This window comes from Amblyomma mixtum, chromosome 3 (genome assembly GCF_055824585.1).
Source record: "Amblyomma mixtum isolate Tamu chromosome 3, ASM5582458v1, whole genome shotgun sequence".
Taxonomy (NCBI): Eukaryota; Metazoa; Arthropoda; class Arachnida; order Ixodida; family Ixodidae; genus Amblyomma; species Amblyomma mixtum.
In genome coordinates, this window is record NC_143014.1 from 425542696 (window position 1) to 425564439 (window position 21744).

General features: G+C 45.1%; 1 pseudogene across 1 annotated transcript in view; it reads left to right on the forward strand.

Moving 5' to 3' along the window:
* Positions 1-21222, forward strand: part of LOC149357958 (uncharacterized) — a 104176-nt pseudogene extending 82954 nt beyond the window's left edge. The window contains exons 5-6 of the transcript XR_016291911.1: positions 7355-7624; positions 20782-21222. The product of XR_016291911.1 is annotated as an uncharacterized LOC149357958 (transcript). The remainder of the gene's footprint in view (positions 1-7354; positions 7625-20781) is intronic.
* The last annotated feature ends 522 nt before the right edge of the window (positions 21223-21744 follow it).

Genomic DNA, 21744 nt, shown 5'->3' on the forward strand with positions numbered 1-21744 from the left:
ATAATCCCGAAAGCCATCATGTATTCTGTCTATGTTGGTGATCTTCAAATAGCCTGCACATCCTAAAATGTAGCAACATGCTGGACACAAATACGAATGACGGTAAAAGTACTAACGACATGGGCATATAAAATTAGTTTTGAGTTTTCCACGCAAAAGTGAGTAGCTGTTCTATCCTTGCTAATAAGAGGGCTGTAGACTGATCGCACCCTTTTCCTGAGTGACGTCACATTAACAGCAAAAGACGAGCATAAATTTTGGGGATTAACTTGACTCGCATTCCTGCCACACATAAACATTCTCAAAAAGAAAGCTTCTCAATCCCTGAATGTACTAAAAATACTTTCACGAGAACACTTGGGCTCCAATAGGACATGTCTCTTACAAATTTATTGCTGTGTAGTATACTCTACATTAGATTGTGGAAGCATAGTTTATGGGTCAGCGTGGCCATTGTACCTTAAACAACTGGATCCAGTGCATAATTTAGGTTTGTGTCTTTTCACTGGGGCGTACACGATGTCGCCCATAAAGAGTCTGTATGTAGACTCTAACGAACCATCACTTACATATGCTAGAAAGGGTTTAAAAGGAAAGAAATAAAAGTGCCCAGCCAGACACAAGAGCCATGCTCACATGCTCGTACATTCTAAAAATCCGTTCACTGCAGAAGCATATGTTGCCCCATTGCCACAAAGTGCCCATCTAGAACATTCTTTAAAACAAACAGCAAGCTACCCGGCCACTGCTCTTGCGGTGTGCCAAAACTTTGGCGTACTAGACGCACTGCCAAGCATTGCTCGAAGACTAGATCCACTGCCGTCATCTGACAATTTCCCTGCAAGTTTTTATTTCACTTTTACACAATGCTGTATAAAACATTCAAAAACAACGTATGATGCAAGAATTTCTTACACTCGAGGAAAAGTACAGTACTTTGACAGCTTTTTATACAGATGGTTCAAAAACTGATGTTTACGTTGGAAGTGCAGTGATACATGAGAGTTGTAATAAAATAGTTAGTCCGCAGTGTGCACGCATCTTCACTGCCAAATGTTACGCCATCTGTGTAGCCATAGAAAAAATAGTAAATGAGAACCTCGCAAACAGTACTATTTACACTTTACACAGACTCGCTAAGTGTGCTTACAGTCCTAACTCTAGAAATGCAATCACTGCCCTGCTTGGCCGCATCATGCACAACATAACCACCATAGCTCAAGGACAAAACATAAAACTTTGCTGGGGTCCAAGTCATGTCGGCATAAAAGGCAATAAAACAGCAGATTTGTACACTACTCAAGCTTGTGGTAAAGCAAATTAAAAATGTAAATACGCCCTATAAAGATTGCATGAACTTAGTGCATCGAGAAGAGAGGAAAAATTGGCAGTTCACTTGGAACAACGAAGTAAATTACAAACTGCACTTGGTAAAACCACTTTTAGGTGAATGGAAGGTAAGTGTACCAGGAACGTTTCAAGGAAGTCATTATCTGCCATCTCCGTATAGACCACACACACCTTGCACACAACTTTCTGCTGATGAAACAAGACAAACCAGTTTGTACATGTGGAGATGAACTTATAGTATAAATCACATTTTATTTTCATGCTCGAACCTCAAAAAGCTAAAGAAAGAGTGCTTTTCACAATTTTATAATCAGTGCAACCCTTTTCACGCAGCACTGCTCTTAGGTGATACTGCTACTGTGGTTATGTCTCATGTTTTTAGATTTTTAACAGAAGCATGTTTTCTTGAAAAAAATGTAAACCATGACACAGTGCTTCACCTGATGCCCCTCAGCCACGTTCTCATTTCTGAGAAACAGGCTGCAGTTTTTATTTGTTTGGTTGAGAGCCTCGGCATCCTTGCCCAGCCAAGGATAGCTGCTGAGGCTATCTGGCCTTTGTTAAAGCTTTTACCATTCGCGATTCCTAGATTTCTTTTCCTCTGTTATTACTAGGTAGTTTAAATTTTTTAGGCACACTACACCACCGATCACTTTCCGCATATTTATTAAATCTTGCTGAATGCTTTTCCTATACCTTGTTCTTGGCGCAAGAAGGCCTTAGCTGCCTGTGTGCCGTTAAACACAACTCACCTTTGAGCAGTGTGCCTCCGACACTCAAGAACGGTTTCGTAACAACAAGCGAAATTTCTAGCGACACCATCTGCCTCTCCGCAAACGGCGTTGGAAATTCGTAAGGCCTTTATAAATTTATCCCTGCTGCACCCTTTTTTCTTTACAAGCCTTAGAAGTCACGCACGCAAAACTGGGTGCGCCAAGCTAGAACCTCGGTTGGAGTGCTGCCTGGCCACACTTTCCAGCGTAGTGGGCAGCTAGAGTGGAAAATAAATGGCAATTATTGTTAGGAAGTGGTTCCTCACTGCCTTCAGTAACGTCGTTATTCCTAGGTAAGTCTGTCTAATGTGTAAGACCAGAGGTAAGACAAGAGTCCGTGTTGCTGCAGTTATTTGGCCATTTTGCAAGCTACGAGAATTCGTGCTTACTCACATGCGCTTCTCTGTACTCCACAGGCAATGCACATGTTGCGATGCCATATGAGTTTAAAATGTGGCCCTGGAATTTTTAAGGCCCCTATCAATGAGCCACCCGGGTGCACTTTGCGCACATGCGCTTTTCAGTCTGTGGGAGGTGACACGTGATGCGCGCGATGCAGAGATCTGACAAGCGCGATGGGGCCCTTCCTTCTCTGCACGGGCAAGAAATATATTAGTGGTTTTTGAGGAAAGGAAATGCGGCAGTAACTATCCCACTTGTTGGTGGACACCTCAACAGCACCGTGAGGTAGGAGAAGAAGGTGCTAGTGAAAGAAGAGAGAGGTGCTGTAGTGTAGGACTGCAGAGCAATTTCGACCGCCTGGGGATCTTTATCATGCACTGACATCACATAGCGCACGGGTGTGTTTTGCATTTCACCTCCATCGAAACACAGCGCCGTGAGCTTTACCCTAAGAATGCACGGCTTCCCTCCATTGCGTGCTTTCTTGCATAGAACCAATTCATATATATATATTTTTTTTCTTTCCTTGACTGTGCCGCGTGAACACCCCATTGGGGGGGGGGGGGGGTCATCATGGTTCACGATCGCTGCGAAATATTGCCTTAACAGTTCATTTTAAACAGATATTTTTTCACATTAGCTCGTATATCAAAGTGACCTAATGAACTCACAATGCTGATATTGTCAGAGAAATCATCTTAACCAGGTTCGTCTTCACACGAGCTTGCTTTATGTGGTAGGTACGTTGGAAAGGAGGAATTGTGTTCCTCGGATATGCTGTCTGCTTTGTAAAGTACATGGCCCCAAAATTAGTGGGTACTTTGCAAGTTGCTGGGATTTCATGAGGGAATGCTTAAGGCAGGCACACAAAAGCATTGGCATGACATCCTATTGTTTCTTCTTTGAGTCTGTTGCACCATGTAAAAAATATCAAGAATGTTTCAAGTGTTCAGTGCGGTTAGGCATAGGCAAGCTGCTAAGAGTAGCTGCATGTAGTTCCAGCAACGAGCCAGTTTGCATCTAAAAATTCATAAATGCATCATTCTCCCTCCTATGCCAGGCTAACCTGTATTGTAGCACATAAAATCCTCTGCCAAATAGAGAAAGCTGTCTTATTTTGTTACAGAATTGAGTTGGAGGCCACTTGGGTTGTACCTGTGCATTGTGCAGTATTTCCCACAAAGATCTCAGTAGTCTGCTAAATTGTCGTTCTGCTGTGAGCTCTGACGGCGGTCTTTAAAAACAACGAATGCAGTGTCGTTCAAAAATGGACACATGCCAATGTCTACCTTGCATTGTGCTCATCACACCTAATCTGCACCCTTTGTCAAAATATATGCAGCCCACCAAGTTTGCTTCTGGACCATGCAGTGTGGTGTCTTTGATTTACCAGCTTTCCGAATGTCTCGAGGCTGCAAGGGAACCCCTTGAGATGTATACTTCTAATGGAGTGGTACTTAGTGTAAGAATGACGGTATTAATAGGAATTAATTTGTTTAGTACTCACATGAGTAGTAGTAGTAGTAGTGAAAACATTTATTTATTTATTTATTTTTTTTCAAAAGGAAGAGTTAGGGAGTAGGGGGATGGGGATAGATAGATGTGGAGCTTCAGTGGTCGGTCTTCCCTAGTCCAGGATCCCGTTGGCCTCCGCCGCTGCCTTGGCCCTCGTCACCAGCATAAGCTGTGTGCTCGGGTCGGAGTCAGCCAGGAGGGCCTCCCACTGCTCTAGACTAGGGCTATTTACCTTTGGTAGTAAAGGGCTTTTTTCGCAGCCCCAGGTGGCATGGTACGTTGTGGCGTAGCCCCCACACCACACGCACTCTTTCGCGTATCTGTTCGGCCACATTTTGTGATACATGGCTCTGCTTGGGTAGGTGTCTGTTTGTAGTCGTCTGAGCGTGGTGGCCTGCTCTCTGTCAAGGATATCCGCCGGAGCCGAGTACTTGTTGCGCGCTCCCAACAACGCCTTCATTGCCTCCCCGTAAGATTCTGGCGTGCTGAAGGGTTCGACCGGCAAACCTGCCCTCCGGTTCGTGAACCCTCGGACAACGGTGTCTGCCATGAGATTTCTCTCAACCCAGGTGTCAGGGACCCAAATGATGGTGTGTTGAATGCTTGTGTTGTTTGATCCATGTCTGTGTTGTTTTTGTTCGAAGAGGATACTCGCGGCTTTTCGGCCGATCCTTCCATCTCTGTATGCCCTTGCTGCAGCCTGAGAATCCGTCGCTATCCAGTAACTCAGTCCCTGCCGATTGGCTTCAGTCAGGGCTAGAGCTATGGCGATCTCTTCCGCTGCTTGTGTTGTCCATGTGCGCACTAATGCACCAGTAATTATTAGACTTCACATGAGTACATAGGCTCCTGTGTGGGTACACAAGGCAGGCAGATCTGTTGCCATCTATAGGAAGGTTTTAGATGTGGAGGGGCAGGAGGCCAGCGTATTCAGAGATTTTTTCTTTGCCTCATTTAAATGTAAAAAGGGGACAAGTGGCTCTATGACAAAAAAGAAAAATGAGCGGGCGCTTAGACAATGGCTAGCATGGCTTGCGATGACACAAAGAGCCCGTCAAGATGTTTGACACTTTCCTGTCGCTACTTCCAGTTTCATGGCATCATGATGTGTCGTCGCTTCTAGTTTGTTGACGTTCCCTAATATGTGCTGGCACATAACATGAGAAAGTGAAGCTTATTTTCTCGTTCGTGTCCGAGCCTTCTTCTCAAGAGCATGCATCACGTCATGATTAGTCATACACCTCATAATATCCACCGGCCATGTGTGATCATGAGACCTCTTAATTGGCATCGACCTGGGTGTTACAGGAGATGCTGCTAACCAAACCGATGAGCTCGTTATGCTGTCCCATAAAACTTCTGCACTCATGGATGTGGACAACTTTGCAATGTATATTATCACATATGTCCATAAGCTGCTACAGCACCAGGAAAACTAGTACGAACGATGCTACGGATGAGGTGGCGCACATCCCAGTTAAATGAGAACTGTGATAAAGGCAAGTTAATGGGTACACTCAGTTGTCAATGGAAGCTTAGAAGACACCCTTATAACCCTGACTTCTCAGCAACCAGTGTGTAGAATGAGACTGGAAACACAAAGAATGCAAGGCTGAGCATCAGTGGAGATCACATCCACATTGGCTTTTCTCTAGCTGTTATGAATTTGTGTGAGGCTTTTAGAGGGGGTAAGGGTGTGAGGGTTATAGACTAGTTACACGAATATAACGCAAGGTTTTTATTTCCCTCTATTCATCAGTCTTAGAAAGCCTGTCATGTTATATTTGAAACCAAGTTACGAATGTAACAGGATTTTTTACTTGCTGTTTCTCACGATTGTACAGTGACCTTCACCACTAGACTTGCCATCTCCTAGTAGGAGAAGGCAACATTTTCATGACTTCAGGCCGTAAATGGGCACTGGAGAGGGCGGCGATGAAGGAATAAAGAAGGCGGCACAGGCCATTGAGAAGGAGAAGGTACTAGAAGAAGCTTAAGTAGTGGAAACAAAAAAGAAAATGGGCACTGGGATTGAGCTGCTTGAAACACACGGCGGCATTGGCACGTGTTGATAGTCTGATGCCCTGCAGCGGTTGATAATGTCACACATTTCTGGTGTGTTTCCAATGAAGGCAACATATCTGATGCTTTGCTATTCTTGTGCACCATCTGTGTTTCTATTTTTGTTCAGCCTTCTGTGCCTTGTTTGCACTTGCATGGCTTGGAAACTGTGTTGGCTTTAGAATCATCATTCTTTTTTTTTTAAATGTCAAGTTCTCCTTCCCGTCATATTCGTGGTCATGTTTGGATACGTGCAACTACGATATCTTTTTGTTTTCTTCCATCGCTGTGGTAATGGGACCTTTCTCTTACGCGCAGATTTTTTTTCGCCGGACTCATTGGAATCACGTTGAGCATTAATACAGAAACACTTCCTTCCTTGAACATTCTGCAACCCATGTTTCCTCATATCAATGCACATGTTGCAGAATGCCTGTTGGTGACTTTGGGCAGACACGAGATTGGGCCGTGGGCATTTCTTAACTTTTGAATGCATTTCTTTACTTATGAACTTTTTGCTTTATTAGGTAGAATTTTTGTGGAATATGTATGGACATAGCTGTCATTGTGGAAAGCTGTAACAATATTGATGAGTTGTGCTGAATGGTTTGTTGCTTTTTTTTTTAAGTCATTTCGTGCTGCTGTTTACCTTTATGGAGGGTGTTCCTAACTGTTGCTCCTGAATCTGCAAAATAGGTGCTTTTCTACAGAATGCATTTTACCAAGTTTGCATTTTGCTGTCAGTGTGATAAGTAGATACACACTGCTTTTGTGTGTGTAACTGGTTTAAATGGGTCATGGTGGTTTAGAGGAGAGTTTTCATGAAAATATCGATTTTCTGAGTTCATCATGTTTGCATTCGCCAGGTTCTTTACCATCGACAAGTACAGTTTGAAGCCGGGACTAGCATAGTTTAAGAAACGTTTTCCAAAAAGTGTTCAGCCACAATGCAGGAACTCGCGAGGGTGCATAAAAATACTTCCGTTCCCAATGTTTTCGGAATTTAAAACCTCCTGCTATGATGCACTCTGTTTGGTCTAGCTTGGTGGTGCAGCTCGCCGGGTTTCTTTGGCGCCAGTGTGGCATGCGCTTAGCCTGTTCAGTGCTTAGAAAAAACGCCAAAAACAAAGATGCGACTTCACTTTGCACAGAAAAGGAAAGGACAGGCGTTTGTTGCCTTTCTCCTCATCCAACTTCGCCCTCATCATCAATGATGATGGTGCTAAAGAAAGCCTTTCTACTTGCTTATGCAGTTGCTCGGGATCGACTACAACTTCCCTGCTTTTTGCCTGGATTTGCCTGGAGGACTACCCTTGCTGCCAAATGCTGCCCGTTCCCACGGACTCTTCTCAGCCGGACATTGTCCTGCCACTTTGAACTTCACGCCGTTGGACCACGAAAGCGCGCTGCCACCGCACTACGACAAGGAAGATGCACTGCCACCATCATCAACCAGCCTGCAGTGTATAAATAGTCGACTCATGCATCCACTCGTCAGTGGGCGTGGGACAGCAGCGATGATGGTGCTAAAGCCTTTCTACTTGCTTACGCAGATCATTTGCCCACTTTCACTATATTCTAAGCATACTAGTAATCGCTGTTTACTGCTTGTCTCATGCCCACACACTTTGGGATGCACCGTTGCCGATTGTATTCATGTTGTGAAGTTACTTTTGTTGTCAGGTGATGTAGAGTCGAACCCTGGTCCCAACAAGCAAGGCCTGTGTAATGAGGATATATTAGTTGCAATTAATGACCTCAAAATATTATGGAATCACATCTTGGGGAAGTAATGGCATCTCTGAGCGAGGTAAAGGCCAGTCAAAAACAGCTTGAGGCCGGTGAGAAACAGTTAGAGGCCAGTCAAAAGCAGATTGAAGATACGGTGTCAGATGCATTACATCGACTGGCAGCTCTCGAAGCAAAGGCAAGCGATTCTACAGCTCTTCTGGATGGGGCTGACGTGAAACACTTTGTAACTAAAGCAGTTCATGATGAAAGCTATCTTCTGCGGATGCGCCTTGGTGAATTTGAAGATCAGTCTCGAAGAGATAATCTTATATTTTACGGTGTCGATGATGCAGCAGATGAAACATGGGCGGAATCTGAGCAGAAGATATGGAGGCACCTTCTGAGCTCATTTTTCCTGGAAATAACCGATGAAGGCATTGCAAGGGCGTATTGCCTTGGAGCTTTCGTTCAAAAGAAATCCCGACCGATCGTCGTGAAGTTCGCGTCATTCAAAGTTAAAGATGGCATTCGGGCTCAGAGAACAAAACTGAAGAATACAGGCTTGTCTATACAGGAGGACTTTTGCAGAGCAGCTAGGCTCTCGTGGAAACAGCTCATGGACTATGGTAGAGCGAGTGGCCATAAATACAACGTGCGTTACAACAGGCTGTACATAAACAAAAAATCTACGTATATTTTGCCGACACAGATGCCGTATGCGAAGTTGAAGCGCCTAACGGTGGGACTCTGAAAATGATGCAACAGCCCCGCCTGCATCACCTCCACCTGCATCAGACATGCCTGCATCAACTTCTTCCTCAGGTTCACCATAGGAAAACGCAGTCGTTCAAGCATTACCGAATCCAGATTATTCGATGCCTTTCACTAACATTCACAGAATTTTAAATAAACCAGACTCATTGTTAGCTCTAGCCGACACGTTGCTTGCCAATGTGATTGTCCTGACCGAAACGTGGCTGTCTGCAAAAGTTGATTCTCGGGAACTGTTCTCTTGTGAAAAAAATTATAACATTTGTAGATTTGATTGCTGCGAGCTAGTTGGTGGTGGTGTTTTGATTGCTGTATCAGATCAAATTGCTTCCTATAGAGTTCCCGTGAATTCTTCACTGGAATTTTTCTGCACTTGCTTGCATTTGAACCACAAGGACGTTTTATTCTGCGTATGCTATCGACCACCCAGCTCACAGCCTTGCTTCTGCGATGACCTACATGACACCGATCATTCGGTCCTTTCTATGTTTCCGAGGTCTCCTCTTTATATTTTTGGCGATTTCAACCTTCCCGCAATTTCATGGAACAGCCCCTCTTTTCATTTCTTACGTCCTCTCTGAAAATGTCCTGCATTCATTGAATTGTGTTCTACATTCAACCTTGAATCTTTAAAGAACCAACCCGTGTTACTCAGACATCTGCCAACATACTTGATCTTGTGCTAACCACCTCTCCTGAAACTATATCTTCAATCAGCTTTCTTCCGGGCTTAAGTGACGATAGTGCAATCCACCTAACTATGCCTTCACGCTCGGCTCGCTCTCCAAAAAGATACAAGCTACTTAGGAACTACAGCAAGGCAGACTCTCAAGCTATTAATGCAGAGCTCGAGCGCTTTTCCGACACCTTCTTCGCGCAGTTCTGGAGTCGGTCCACTCAAGAAAACTTGCAGATATTTAAAACGAAGGTGAATGATCTCGTAAAAGAATTTATTCCCATTCGTCGTGTTTCCTGCTCCAAACAAGCACTCTGGTTCAGCGTATCGCTAAAGCGTCTCCTAAATAAGAAAAAGCGCATTTTCCGGCAGCTGAAAAATTAAAAAATTGCTGATAAATGGCACCTTTATCGTGCTGTCACGTCAGAGTACAAGCAGGCGCTGCAGAGCGCCAAGCATGTTTTTTATCGTGACATACTGCCTCGTTTGCTCGTTTCCAACCCACAAAAATTTTGGAACGTCATTGATATGCACAAAACAAAAGAGATGCGACTTCGCTCCATAAATAATATCTCGGTTCCACCTCACAAGTGCTGCATTGCTTTGAAGAATACATTTTTCTCATCCTTTACTAATTCCATGGTTTCCACTTTACCTGATATTACGGTTTCAGAATTGGTTCACATGGTTCACCAGGGTGGAGATTTTGACAAGTCGGTAATGATCCATAACATAAGAGTAGCGCAAAACCAGGACGACTGACAAAAGGGGAGAGAACACAAACCTACAATGTAGCGCCTGTGTTGTGGGTTTGTGTTCTCTTCCCTTTTGTCCGTCGTCCTGGTTTTGTGCTACTCTTATGTTATGTTATGGTTCACATGGAGCCTATAAGCCGCCGTGGTGGCTCAGTGGTTATGGTGCTCGGCTGCTGACCCAAAAGACGTGGGTTTGATCCTGGCCGTGGCGGCTAGAATTTCTTTGGAGGAGAAATTCTAGAGGCTCATGTACTGTGCGATGTCAGTGCAGGTTAAAGAACCCCAGGTGGTCGAAATTTCCGGAGCCCTTCACTACGGCGTCTCTCATAGCCTAAGTCGCTTTGGGATGTTAAACCCCATAAACCAAACCAAACATGGAGCCCATAACTATCAGTGATGAAGGTTTTGCCAGGCTTATTCAGAAAGGAAAGCTTGCTTCTGCTGCAGAAGTCAACAGTATTAGTTATAAGTTCTTGAAGAGTACATTTTTATATTCATACATGGTGTTGTCCGAAATTTTTACGCAGTCCATCCGCAGCGCATCACTGCCTGACGACTAGAGGATTGCCAAGGTGGTTCCGGTCCACAGGTCTGGTGATGTTCATAATCCTAATAACTACAGACCCATTTCCTTAACGTCTATTCCATGCAAGCTCCTTGAACATATCTATTCGCACCTTGCTGATTATCTCGGATCTAATTCGTTTTTACAGATTCACAGCATGGTTTTTAAGCATCATTCCTGTGAAACTCAGTTAATTGCATTCACTAATGACTTGGTTTTTGTACTGGACCGCTTTGCTCTCATTGACTGTATATATATTTTCTTTGCAAAGGCTTTTGACACCGTGTCACACCAACTGTTGCTTTATAAGTTAAAAAAATTAAGTATTGATAATGGTATTTTAAATTGGATTGAGTGTTTATTAGTAATCGAAGTCAGTATGTAAATGCTAACGATCATGACTCCCCCATTTCCCCCATAACCTCTTGCGTTCTGCAAGGATCAGTTCTAGGACCTCTTCTTTACGTTATCTATATTAATGATCTTCCTTCCCCAGTTACTTCAAAAATAAGATTTTTCTCTGATGACTGTGTTTTATACAGAGAAGTTTCTAACCCAGATGATGCATGCACTGTTCAAAATGATCTCAACATAATTGGAACTTGGTGTAATACCTGGCTTATGAAACTAAACGTTAACTAATATAAATTAATGAGAATTACGCGCATAACTAGTCACAACATTCCGTGCTCATACTCCTTCGATGACGCCCCACTTACCCAAGTTAACAAGTATAAGTATCTTGGTGTTGAAATAACAGATGATCTGTCCTGGAAGGCTCATATTGAATACTATATTACTAACAATGCCAACCGCGTGCTCGGCTTCATCCGTCGCATCTTTTCCCTTGCCCCTATCCCTGTGAAACTACTGCTCTACAAAACACTCATCCGTTCAAAAATTGAGTACGCTGCTCCAGTATAGGACCTATACACTAACTCTCTCATTGTGTTGCTTGAATCCATCCAAAATCGCTCTGCAAGATTCATATTGTCTAATTATTCCCACCATGCCAGTGCTTCAGAAATGAAAAGAACGCTTAATCTTCCGGATCTTGCCATACGGCGCCACATTTCACGCCTCTGCACATTTCATAAAATATATTACGGCAACGAAAACCTAAAGCAGTCCCTGTTTATTCCTCTGGTGGACATATCATCCTGCAGAGATCACCACCACCTAAAGGTGCACATTCCACAGCGCAGGACTGTCCCATATTTTAATTCCTTCGTCCTGAAAACTGCCTCGGACTGGAATCACCTGCCCTCCACGTTGTCGTCATCAAGGATTCTGAGAAATTAAAGGATACTGTTAATGCTTATCAATTGCAACTGTTTATTTGTTTGTTTCTTTTTATTTTTTATTTTTCTCCCCAGTCCTCTGTAATGCCTGACCGGCCTTGAGAGTAATAAAATGAAATGAAATCATCATTATCAGCCTGACTACGCCCTCTGCAGGGCAATGACCTCTCCCACGTCTCTCCAATTAACCGTGTCCTTTGCCAGTTGTGGCCACCGTATCCCCGCAAACTTCTTAACCTCATCCGCACACCTAACTTTCTACCGCCCCCTGCTACGTTTGCCTTCTCTTGGAATCCACTCCGTTACCATTAAGGACCACCGGTTATCTTGCCTTTGCATTACACGTCCTGTCCAAGCCCATTTTTTCCCCTTGATTTTGACTAGGATGTCATTAACCTGCATTTATTCCCTCACCCACTTCGCCTGCATCCTATCTCTTAACATTACACTTATCATTTGTCTTTCCATAGCTCACTGCGTTGTCCTAAACTTAAGCTGAGCCTTCTTTGTTAGCCTCCACATTTCTGCTCCATAGGTGAGCGCCAGTAAGAGACAGCTGTTGTATACTTTTCTCGAGGGATATTGGTAACCCAAAACCATCAGAGAGTAACAATGTTGGCAATTTAACAACAGGACAATGCCACGAGAATCGCATGCCAGATCCCCCTCGTGGGAGTTGCGCACGCAAGTCTGGCAGCGTAGTAACAATGCTCAAGTTACAAAAACTGTGTGCTGCATACTTTATCACTGTGCAATGCAATTAAGTTGGCTGTTTTTATATGTCGAGCACTCACCCCCCTGTTCGCGCTGCTTACTTGTTGTATAAGTCCTATTTCAAATCTCTACCCCTCCCCACTTCTTCCCGCCCCCTCCCAGTGGTGCGGCTGGTCATTTTGTGTGGCTGAAGCAATTAATGAAGGTGATGCCTTGATTTACCTTCGTCAAACAAAATATTTTAATAACTAATTCAGGAAAACTTGTCTGGGTAATATCAAACTGGATTATAATACCCACATCTACCGCTGCGGGGCGCACTCCTGGGCTATATGTCATCCTCCAGGCTCATCTTACTCGTCGTTGCTCTGTGAGGCTGCGGGGCATAGCCATGCCTTTAGTCCATGGTCATTTCAATGTCTGAATGATATAAATGTACTCTCACTGCCACTTTCTAGGCTGTAACTTTCGCTGTGTTTCACGTTTCCGTGCCGCCAATTCTGAGCGTCCAGGTGCGTCAGCTGAACCGGTGGCAGCACGGTGCGACCGGAGGAGGCCGCCGCGAGACGTTTGACGTCACACACTCCTCACGCCTGGACGAGCGGCAACTGGCGCGTGCACACAAAACCTGCAAAATAACACCATCCGCGCAGAAATACTTGTAATAAAGACTGCAACTCTAGACAATTGCTCCTTCTAAATACATTTTCGGCGATTTGACAGAAAGTCGCAATTTAATGTATCCCTTTAAGGGATGCAATGCTGGGAGCAGGCTCTTTATTTTCGCCTTCAAACTAATAATTTAGGCTGCCGCGGTGGCTGAGTGGTTATGGTGCTCGGCTGCTGGCCCGAAAGACGCGGGTTCGATCCCGGCCGCGGCGGCTAGAATTTCTTTGGAGGAGAAATTCTAGAGGCCCGTGTACTGTGCGATGTCAGTGCACGTTAAAGAACCCCAGGTGGTCGAAATTTCCGGAGCCCTTCACTACGGCGTCTCTCATAGCCTTAGTCGCTTTGGGACGTTAAACCCCATAAACCAAACCAAACCATCAAACTAATAATTTTGTTGTTCTCATCCACTTTATAGCGGGCTGCTATATCTCTAATATTAGCTCATTTCAGAAACTTCTACCTGCGCTGCCCTGCTTAAACATTGCAGTAACTTCCGATATAATTTTTTTAAAGTTGACTTGCGAACATACAGTAGACTCATTAAGGTGCAGTCGGTACAGATGAAGAATGCGAGAACACCTGGTTGGTTGGCTATACACTCGGTGTGAAATGAATGTAAGAGTCTTTAACTTCGCGTGTCCTTCGGTTAGGACGGACTCTTGCAGTGGCAGCGACTTTTGCCAAATCCGTGCAAGAATACTCTCGGAGCGTCCATGGGGCTCTATCGACGCAAGCAGGAGGCTTAAAGTAGGCAAAACTATAAAACGGCCAAATTGAATAATCGGCGTGAGCCAGCGGCAGGGCGGCGGTGCTTCCTTCGTGCTGAAGCTTCCCATGCTCCCGCTTAAGCGCTGCCCACCTAGCACGAACCTCGTCCAAGACAGCAGTTCCGGAAGTTGAAGGTTCGGCTAAGTGCCGTTGTACGGTCGCTTATGGGCGGATCCGCCAGACAGGTGGACTGGCGGACCGCCCGACCAGACAATAGGCATCCGCCCCGTCCGGCGGGCGGATGGAAAGTTGGTCAACTTCAACTTTTGGGCAGACGAGTGGATCTGCCTGGCGACCGGATTGTAGTGATTGGCTGCTTTTTACGGGAACTCTGCCGGGGCAAGATGGCCGTCCGTCGACTGAACTGGGGATCGAGGCATAGGTCATGGCTGTAGTGGCGGCAGCTATACCGCGAAGCATATTATATTGGCCACAATCATGTTGATATTACAAGTGTTCAGAGCAACTGCGAACTTCTCCGCGTGCAGCAGCGGCGAGCGACAGTTTCCGGAGTTGAATTTTGTAATCATCGACGCTGATGGAGTTGACAGAGCGCCTCTTCATGCTGACGCAACACCTACGCGCTGGCGGTGTCACGAAGTGTTTATATGGAGCTGTTTGTGGTTGTTAGAAGCGTTCCTAATTCCTGCAAGGATCATCAAGCAACGGGGGCAAGTAACAGCTGCTCACGGTGAACTGTACTTGCATGAGCTGCCTAGCACAATGACTAGTGTCCGCGTAGTGAAAGTGATTGCGATCGGAGCGAGTGCTTTTACGTCAAGGCAGTGAAATGTGCACCTGCGAGAGCTTACTACGCACGCTTGCTTTCCGAATGCTGAAATGAACGTGGCGCTGTGCAGCTAGTCGCATTCGTTGCGATGGTTGTAGTGATCGCGACCGAAGCGTGCACATGACGTTGTTTCTGCTACGCATTCATTACCATTTTGATCGCGATTCATGTTGTCACTGTGCTTGAGAATTGCCGTGTGTGCGACGTGACGCGAGCTTGGCTGCACGGCGGTCGGACTGTTTTCTGCGGCGACAACAGCGATGTCGTCATCCTTCTGCGCTTTGGAGCTCCATTCAGTACATTTTGTGATGATGGGTGCTCGGGTTACGACTCGCCGGAGGAACTGTGTAACCTGTGTGAAAACATCGGTACAGTGCAAATGTATCTTCGGGAGCATCATTTCTTTTTATTTCCTGCCGGCTGTGCGCACATTTGCCTGCAATAAATATATCGCCGTGATGAATGGGTGACTGAACACTTCCTCTAGCCATTTCGATTTAGGTTGTAACAACATGGTATTACACGATTACAAACAAGAATCACTACCACTTTTAAATCACGGCTGGTTGACAGTGTACAAATCTCTAATATATGCCAACTCGTCAGTCTGTTTTTCATGAAAATTTCAATTGATGTAGCGCAGAAAAAAAAGTGTGGCAGCAGCTTATGCAATCAAAACTGTCCACAGAGCAAGTTGGGCATAATGAGTCTTGACGAAAAGGAAGAAAAAAATATTGAGAAAACCTTTGCCATTGCTTTTTCTCTTTTTGCTTAGCAGTGTTAAGTCAATATTGACAAATGCATGGCAGTATTCAGTTTAAGTGGGATGTTGGTTTCCGCTGCAATCAGAAAAATGCAGTGGTCTTCAAAAACCTCATGGGCAATGATAGTGTTTGTTGTTGATTTTGCCCACGGTCCTTTTCGATCCGGAGATCAGTGGTACGAAACTGGATGTGTTCGCAATGCTATTGTTGCAGACCTGCTCGCGAAATTGGCTTTATTGGTGTTAAGCGGTTGTTCAGCAGCACTTCCTGGGCCAGCCACAACAATTTGTTTCACAAGACAACATGCATTTGCATATGTCTATCTGTCTACATGCATTTGCAATGCACTTGCATATGTCTGTCTGCTACCACCTTCATTTGCCTGTGACTGCTTGCTACGGACATGGTTACTTGCAGACTGCAAAATGAGCTCTGTGGAGCTGGTAAAGCTAGGCTAGGAACAAAGATAATGGGAACAACACCACTGCACAGGGTAGCAATTCTTGCTCTGTCGTCGTCCCTTAGCACAGTTTCGACATGCCAACTTGCCACTGGTTCACCCCAGCGTACCCTATCATTAAGTTCTGTGAAATTTACATTAAGCAACTATGTGAGAGGAAGCAGGTTGTGTAGGCGTATCTAGTGCATGCTGTGCAGATAGCTTCCTGCCTCATCATAGCCTGGCCCCTCTGTGTTTCTTACCCTTCATCACCCAGCACCTAAGGCCCATTTTTGGGGCATTGGCAAATCACAAAACTGCAAATCACAAAACACATTTCATACTATTGCCTCTGCTAGATTGTTTTGGCCCATTAAATTTTTTGATACAAATCGGCAAGCTTTTAGAAAACATTTCTGCAATAGCCATCTTTCTCTTGTTCTTCATGACATGCACCTTGACTGCAACATCTCCCTATGATGCTTTTTTCTTTTCCTTTGAAAAAGCATGTGAGTCCTTTATTTATGTAAGGCTGGTTTTCTCATTCTTTAACTTGCATCGAATAGCTCTAAACTGCATCCAAGCTTAAACAGCCAGCCGTCAGCAGATTTCCCTTGCCAGTTCTCATGCATCCTGCCTTTTCCTGCAATCTCGGACGTCCCCATGGCACTCTCTTGGGCCTCAGCTTTTTATTACTTGCATTATTACCTTCCCTTCAGTGTTTTGTCATATGCCTTCACTGACAGCCATATGGGGTCTGCCACCTTGCAATCAACACGAGCATTTCAGTTCTTCAAACAACATTTTACATTCTCTGGATTGGCCTGTTTGCTAATGTTACTAAGAATTCACTAATATTTTTTTTTATTTTCAGCATTAGATTTTGCCGACTTATAAGGCCTTCCAATAAAGGTATATTCACTGTATACTGGTTCAGATACTCACCTAATAATCCTCATACACCCGCCTACAACCTATGATATTTACACCCCGACGTGTCCTTAGTATCATTGTCTTCCAAGTTGCTTGTGTTAAAATCCCCTTGTGGCATTAGCTTGGGTATTCTAATGGTGCATGCCACAAATCTAACTTAACTAAAATTCTGGAATGAGTTCAGACCTGAGCCGCTTGTTTTATTCTCTCAGACTATTTTTGAAGCTCCAGTGTAACAGCACTAAAGGTGAATCTTCAAATTTCTGCATGTCGTGCAGAAACTGCTGATTTTTTAACTGTTTATCGTCACATAACCAACTAATCTGTTCTGACTCATGGTTCCTTCTGCACTAGTTGCACAGGCAGTGCTGTGTCTCAGTTAGCGCATGCCACTGCATTTCAAGATTCATTGTTGTTTTTGCCACAAAAGGCTGGAATGGCCTTCCAACTCACAGGGCTAGCTATCCTCTTGTGCTTTGAGCTGGTCACTCTAGAAATTCATGCAAAATGATGTTCATCCAGAGAATTAGGTAAATCTCCCAAGGCGAAAATTTGTGATAAGGGAGTAATTACTCATTCGCATCAACTCAAGTGAAGCCATAAGGCTACAAAGAAAACCTACAAAGCTTTCCTTTGTAGTGGTATGGCTGTACTTGGATGCTAATGGTTAATTACTTCTTATTAGTAAATTACAAACTCATCAAGTTCCTACATGGTGGATCATGTTAGCTCACCACTCAAGTATTGTCATTTAGTACTGTTTAGGTATAATAAACGTTAAAATAAGTTCTAATGAAGTGCTTAGCCACTTGCTCAGCTCAGCAAACCAACACAATGCTATCTTATGCGTAAGAACTTTCCTCACAATCTATTTCAAGTAATATAGAGGTAGATTTACACAATAGTTTGTCGGATGGTATACAGTTGCATTTAGGCTAATTTGCATACAGCACAAGCTAGGTGTAGCCAGCTAAACTCATGCACTGAAAAGCTAAGCATGCATTACTGTGCCTATCTGTGTCAAACTTTCCTTGGTGCTTCTCTCTTACTGTCTCTTCAGCTAAGCAAGTCATCGACTTCATAACATGGCTCAGTGAGAATGCTGCAAATGCATACTTTTGCATGTGACTTTTATATATTCAGGATAGTGTTAGCAGGACCGCTGGTTCATCTTAAGCACAAAACCCGCCAACTTCAAGTTGCAATATCTCCAGTAAGGGAGCTATGATGTCGTGCAATAAAATGAAATTACAAATAAGCTGTTTAAGTATGTGACAGGTATATGTGCATATGTTCTCTGATACAGCGTTAAAGCAATGTCTAAAGTTATTTTCACTGATCAGTAAAATGTAGAATGGCTGAATGTAACGATGACCAGTTCCCAAGTGTAGCAAACAAAAGTGAGCATTGCTAACTGTTAATAGATGTTCATACCACTTAACATATGCTGAATTTTAGAGTGCTTTTAGTTGCTGACTATCAACATGTTCTGCTAAATACACCCATATCACTGCCAGGGTGCTTTCAAAGAAAAATAAACTGAGGCATTGACAGGCAACAGAAATTTGGAAAAGATCAATATGAAGTTAGGCCAGAGAATGCCAAAGGAAAACGAAAAAGCAGTGATGGCTTTTGTCATTTCATGGCATCTCTATACTGCAACTTGAAGTTGACGGGTTTTGTGCTTAAGATGAACCAGCAGTCCTGCTAATACTATCTTGAATATATAAAAGTCACATGCATAAGTATGCCTTTGCAGCATTCTCACTGAGCCATGTTATGAAGTCGATGTCTTGCTTAGCTGAAGAGACAGTAAGAGAGAAGCACCAAGGAAAGTCTGACACAGTTAGGCACAGTAATGCATGTAACAATTGCTCTTGCTCTCCTATTCCATACCTCTCAAGTGTCAATTATCTCGGTGTCCATTTCGATTCTAACATGTCCTGGAACACTCATTTGGCTAATGTTTGTGAAAGGCTGCACAAAATAGCCTGCCTGCTATATTCTATTAAAACACTATGCCCAATTTACATAAGGAAAACAATAGCACATGCATTGGCGTACACTGTGCTGCGATATGGAATTTGTTCTTTTTATTTCTGTTCAGTGTTTTGGCGCAACATAGTTAATTCTTTACTAAAATCTATAATTCGAGCTGTGATGTATTGTGTGCACATTATATACTAACAATTCCAGTCTTTTTTCATGCTCGCACATGCCGGCTGCATTTAGCGTCTTCGCCAAATGCAGCCGGCACAGCGCGCTAGCGCGCTATGGCTGCGAAGAAGACGCGACGGGGACACCTCTCCTGGCCACGTCATCAGCGCACGTGTTTGCGGTCCGATGGGCAAAACATGCGCCGTACCGAGAAGGCTCACACCCGGAGAAGAAAGGCTGCTAGGCGATTCGAATCGGGAAACAAAGGTTGTGGGGGAACGCTCGGCACCAGAAAAACCGGTTCAGAACCGAAAGTCGACGATTTTGCCCATCGGGGCACACCTTTTTTGACGTCACACTGTTTACATCAGGGAGAGGTCTATTGTCTGGTCGGGCGGTCCGCCAGTCCGCCTGCTTGGCGAATCCGCCCAAAAGCGATCGTAGAACGGCCACTACGCGCACGGGCGTACGATGAAGCCTGTCTGCACATGCCCGACGCGCGTACAGGCGGGAGCGGGGCGCAGATAGCTGTGCATGTCAGATGGGCGCCTGCGCACGGGCGCTCCCGCGCGCGTCGGAAGGGGGTCCGGTTTATAACAATCGGAGGACAGGGTGGCTTTCGGGGACTCTCTTCTTCATGGCTTGAAGCTCTTTCAGGTTCTCTCAAGTTTTCTCGGAAGCCTTTGAGATCCCCAACGATCCGTTATTCACGGCTTGCCGTTCTTTCAGTCGGCTCGCGAGTTGGAGCGAGCCAGCACCAGGAGCATGGAGACGCATGCCCGTTTTCGATGTCCGTCGCGGCGCGCTGCTGGGCGCGCAGGCGCTCCGCAGGTACGCCGAGGAAGTGTTCGTCGAGTTGCCGCTTAATACACGCTGTCACCGGCGCTGGCCTTGGTGCTGCGAGGTCATCACCGGCCGGTACTCGGTCAGCCTAAAAACCCGCCGACCGGCTTCTCATTCAGCGGCGAGTGCAACTGGGTCTTGTCGACGGCGAGCCTCGCCAGCGCAAGCGCGGCAGGCGTCATTTTCATTTGTAGGCTTTGCGCCAGTAGAGTGCAATTTACCCCCTTACTTTCCTCATTTCTACCATCGCCGCCTCTCCATTCGTTCTCATCCTTTTCTCCTGGCCGCTTTGATCGGTGACCTTGGACGGGCATCATCCACGCGACTGCTCGATGTGGGCTCTGTGCAATGGCTCACGCCGTAAAAAAAAATGAGGGAACCCTTCCTTCCATGAACTTCTCCGCATCCAGCATTCACCCCGCAAGGCTTGTTCGCGCGGAGATGCGAGGAGAGTTTTTGCGTTTTGCTACTAGGCAAGGGCGGGCTCGTTCGCCCTAGTTTCGCAGGGTGCCTCCAGCGGAGGTGAGCGTTCATAGGCGCTTAGTGCTGGTTGACTTGGTCCTTAAATAGTAAGAAAAGTGATTTTTAAAGTGCTGCGGCGTGTCGAAGCGATTTTTTCGCTCAGTTGTGTCAATATATTCTGTGATCTTGATGGTGATGAAACGACCCATATATTCTCACAAGCACTAAGATCAGGTGTTACTGGCTTTGCAACCCTGTTACCACAAAAGCTGTTGCGAGGGGAACACAAGGTGCGAATTTATTCGGGCGAAGTCGCTTAACACACGTGCTTTTTTTTTCCAGGCAGAAGTCTACCTGGTGCCTCGGAAAGTATTTTCTAGTCGGGCAATCACGTCTGAGACAGAGAGGAACCCAGGCACAGCTGGCGTCCAGCCTTTCCTCAGGCTTCCACCGCCGGCCTCAGCTGTTTGGACGGTCATGCAGCAGGCTGCATCCTCGCCGTTCAAATAAAACTGTCCATCCCCCGAAACTTTCAGTTCTGAGCTTATATTTGGACATCCGCTGTAATTTCTACAACAAACGTGACACACTGGCGCGCGATGGCTGCCCTGTGCAGAGTGTCTGCTTTGTAGCATCTTTCCCTGCCCGTCTTCTGGTACCAAACAGTACACAGCTGTTAGAAGACGTTACTTAATTAAGCGTTTGCCACTCGTGTTTTGTCAATGTCTTTGAACTCGGAAAATATTTGATCGTAAACACCTGTCACTGAATCATTGCGCATGTTTTTTTGTACTCTTACTGGAAATAAATAAACATAACTGCTTCTCATCAGGTTGCGTGTCATTCTGCTGCTGACGTAAAAATCAACAGCACTGAAGATTTACCAAGATATATTTTTATATCAAAATTATACACGGTCCCTGCAACGGTTTTCAGCGAGGGTAAGAAAAGTCGAAGTACTGATAAATATTGAATAGGTCTCCCTGAAAAAAAAAAATCTAGCATTTGTAGCACCATAAATATTGGCTATTAAAAACAGGCCTCCGACTTTTCTCAACTCGTACATCGGAGCGAGCCAGAAAAACAGGCGGGGAACCTTCCCCGCCAGCGATCAACAGCCGGGTTGTTTACTTTCTTTTTCGCCGCCCACTCCGCCTCCGCTGTGGAAGGGAGCAAGGTGTCCAGCCGGCTGTGCACGCCGTCTCCTTCGCGTGCTTCGTTTGCAAACGTCGGTGGGGTTTTCGGCCAGCCTAAGAGAGCCCCTGACAGGTGGCATCACGTGTGCCTTGCGAAGGCGAGAATTCG